A 3,810-nucleotide genomic window follows, 5' to 3' on the forward strand; every position below is an offset into this window, starting at 1 on the left:
GAGTTTTGTAATTTTTCGGTGAAGCTTTCTGTTTATATTTTGGTCTTCTGTTTTGATTTTGAATGATCTCAAACTACACAAACATTTGTATAGATAAATACTTCGGTTAACTTTTAATTCTGGGTTACCGTTAACCCAATTTCCGAACAACCCGGTTCTGATTACAACAAATAAACCTGACATTAGCCTGCGATCCAATCGAAAACAATAAATTGGTCAGCGGTCAGCTTTAAAAAACACACGACTTCGATGAGCTATTAACCTGAGCCCGCGATATGGTCCGTGACACTAGTCAGCGGATATCCTGTTTTGACAGGCGTCAATTGATCATAACATGGATGTCAAATATGAAAAACGTACGCCGTAAACCAGAACTTGGTATTAGTTGGAGTGTGGCCGCCATGTTGTGCGACGTCGTCGTCGTCGTTGGGCGTACGCGCCCGCGATCCGTGCCGCTAGCCATTTTGACTATGAAAAAAGATTTGCATGGGTTTCCATTGCTGTGGATGCATGTGGTTCTGTTCTTATAGTTACGGTTCGTCGCTTGGCGGCTCGTCGGGCCGCCGGAGCTCTGCCATAAGTCCCTTTTAACTCGGCGTCGTCCTTGGCGTTGCCGTCTTCATTGCTTAAGGTCCCTTTGTAATTTGCTGCTTCCAATGCTGCGATCGGTGATAGACATTCGTTGAGATATCTGTTACTGTTACTGCTAACCTTTTTTTTTTTTTTTTTTTTATCTGATCGCTTGTTTTCTGAAATGAATTTTTGATGGCTTCTGCCCACCCTCATCAGAGTTGCAGTATTTTAAAAGGTTCGTTGAAGGCGGCGCTTTCCAAAGTTGACAACTTTGCACAGCGCCGCCGTCAACGAGAGGAAACCGCTCCCTCGCTCTTACTTACTGTTAATTAAAAAAAGAAAATCAACAAAACCACATCACCCGTAGGCTTGCGGCGCGAGCAGTAACGAACCTTAATTAACATTGCAACTCTGTTGAAGGTAGACAGAAGCCACCGAAAATTCAATACAGAAAAAAACAGATTGGCTAACAAAAACCTTAATGAATCACTGCAATTTGACGATTTCTCCGATTTCTGGTGGTTAGCCCTTTGTGCTGTAACCTTCTGTACTTATAATGGCTGAAAATCCACACATAACTTTTATTTTAAGGATATATCTTTCTTTTCAAATTGCGATTGGAAGTATTTGTCCATGTGGTTTAACTTTACCCTAGTTACAAAATAAGAGCCAGTTGAGTATGCACTGAATTAATATATAGATTTATGCCAGCCTAAAAGCGTAGCGCCTGGGCCGGGTTGTTTAAAGCCCGATTAAGGTTATTCCCAGTATTGCATTGCGCATCCCTTCTGCGCATAATTTCACGCGTGATAAGCGCGCGCGCATTAAAAAATGGCGGCTTTTTCTTTACAGCTGGACCTCGCCATAGAGGTAAATCGTCACTTTTTCGCAAACGAGTATGGTGACCTATCATTTTTTCCTGTTGTTTGGAATTGAGCAATAAATTTCTCTGTGTAAAATAAATATGGACCAATTCTCAGTGTAAAACAAAAAGCAATGGTCGGGAATGTGAATTTAGCAAGCAATCGTGACGACAATCATGGTGCTATTATAAGGATTTATATGGGTATAAACACTCAATTCAAAACAACAGAAAAAAAATGATAGGTCACCATACTCGTTTGCGAGAAAATGACGATATACCTCTATGGTGAGGTCGAGCTGTAAAGAAAAAGCCGCCATTTTTTATAGCGCGCAAGCTAATCACGCGTGAAATTATGCGCAATAAGGATGCACAGTGCAATACTGGAGAATGACCTTAAGCTAACCCAGAAAGAGGTAGAATTTTGATTTGAGTTTTGTAACTTTGCGGTGAGGTTTCTGTATATTGTTTGGCTTTCTGTTTTGAGCTCTAATAATCACTATATACACTAAACAAAACAGCAAAAAGCATTTGTATAGGAGAAAAAGTTATAATTCGATTAACTTTTAATCCTGGGTACGCGTAAACTGGCTTCTGAACAATCCTGCCCTGTTTCCAACAAGCTAACCCAATATGACCCCGCGATCCAATCGATAACCAGCACTTGGTCAGCGGTCAACTTCAAAAGAACACGTGACCTCAAGGAGCTGTAAACTTGAGCCCGCGGTATGGTCACGTGATACTGGTCAGTGATAAGTTAATAAAGATGGTGAATTTTAAGGTCGGTAATGAAATGTGAAGGTGAATTAATCAACATGACACGAGCGTGGGACAAAGAAAAATTCTGAGTCACCGACAGGAATTGAACCCCTGACCTCCCGAACACCGGGTGGGCACTCTATCCACTGAGCTACGAGAACTCATGGAGAGCAAGGTCATTTAACTGAGTTCATATATGATAGGTGTCTTGCATACTGCTAGGATCAACGCTATCGAATTCATCGTGAGGAGTGATAAGTTAATAAAGATGGTGAATTTTAAGTTCGGTAATGAAATGTGAAGGTGAATTAATCAACATGACACGAGCGTGGGACAAAGAAACATTCTGAGTCACCGACAGGAATCGAACCCATGACCCATGAACCCATTGACGAGGAAACTGGATATCTCGTGGCATTCTGGCTATGACATGGAAGCGCGCCAAAATGGCAATGACCCACGTGGGTATCCAACACAGCATAATTAAACGCGAAAACGATGACAACCAAAGATCTGCAGAGGCGAATTTCGTGGGTGCTGACCGCCGTCACATCCCGACTGTTGTTTTGAAGAGCTTGTACCACTCCCATATTGTGTTCCCGGATGTCTTTTGAAACCTTTCTGTAGCTGAATACAGTAACAATTAGTGGGAAGAGTAAAAACAAGCCAACGACAAGAAAGTAATGGACAATTTTGCCAAATTCTCTTAGATGTACGTTCATGCACACTGCATAGCCAGGCACGAAGTGAAAATCTTGTGAGCCCGTAAGACGCACGGTCAAAACATAACAGGCAACAAACATCCACGCGGAAACGATTAAAATGAAAGATTTTCAGTTCGAAAAGAATCTCTTATATTGTTGATCCGACTTGCACATTCTCACATATCTGTTAATTGCCGTCAAACCCGTGGTAACAGGTGAAACATAGACGACAAATTGGGCCATGAAGGCGTGCATCTGGCAAACTGTTCCTCCAAAAGGCCATCTGCCTGAAATAAGCACCCCGGTAGCCAGAGGCGTAACAAAAATGACGGACAACAAATCGGTGATGGCCAAAGCGACAATGTAGACGTTGGTCGAGGTACGAAGTCTTGTATTTCTGTAAACAGCGATACAGACTAAAACATTTCCCAACAGGGATAACAAATTTAACAAAATCATAAAGCTGGCTTCCAAGACGGTGAAAAACACACTTCGTGAATTAAGCTCGTCAGCCATACCGCCAAAAAGTTAGAGAGAGTTGCAATATGACATGTTCTTCTTTCTTTAGCGAGTCATGATCACGTTCGGTTGTCAAAGAAATCGTATATTATTAATTTTTGACGGACTTTATGTATACAGAAGATATTAATCTCTCATTTTAGTTGTTATTTTGTTTGTTCGCAAAGAAACAAATTACTTTGATATGTTTGCTTAAACTGATAATCATCCAAGTTAATAAAGAATATGAGTTGCTCAGGTCAGTTCACTGAAAGCCGCCATCCTGCTATTAAAATTTTCTTTGCAGTTTTGTCGTCATCTTTAAGCCAGATTGCAAAGAAACTAAAGTAATGTTTTTTGCTTTTTTTTTTCTTGATAGCAAACACCTTACTATTTGAACAGTTATGATAGTGA

General features: G+C 40.9%; 1 pseudogene; it reads right to left on the reverse strand.

Annotated features, from left to right (window-relative positions):
* Positions 1–1,769: 1,769 nt before the first annotated feature.
* LOC149116437 (melatonin receptor type 1B-A-like) lies at positions 1,770–3,588 on the reverse strand (annotated as a pseudogene).
* Positions 3,589–3,810: the final 222 nt, after the last annotated feature.

Source organism: Orbicella faveolata, unplaced genomic scaffold (genome assembly GCF_042242905.1).
Source record: "Orbicella faveolata isolate gen_17 unplaced genomic scaffold, um_ofav_v1 contig_12, whole genome shotgun sequence".
Taxonomy (NCBI): Eukaryota; Metazoa; Cnidaria; class Anthozoa; order Scleractinia; family Merulinidae; genus Orbicella; species Orbicella faveolata.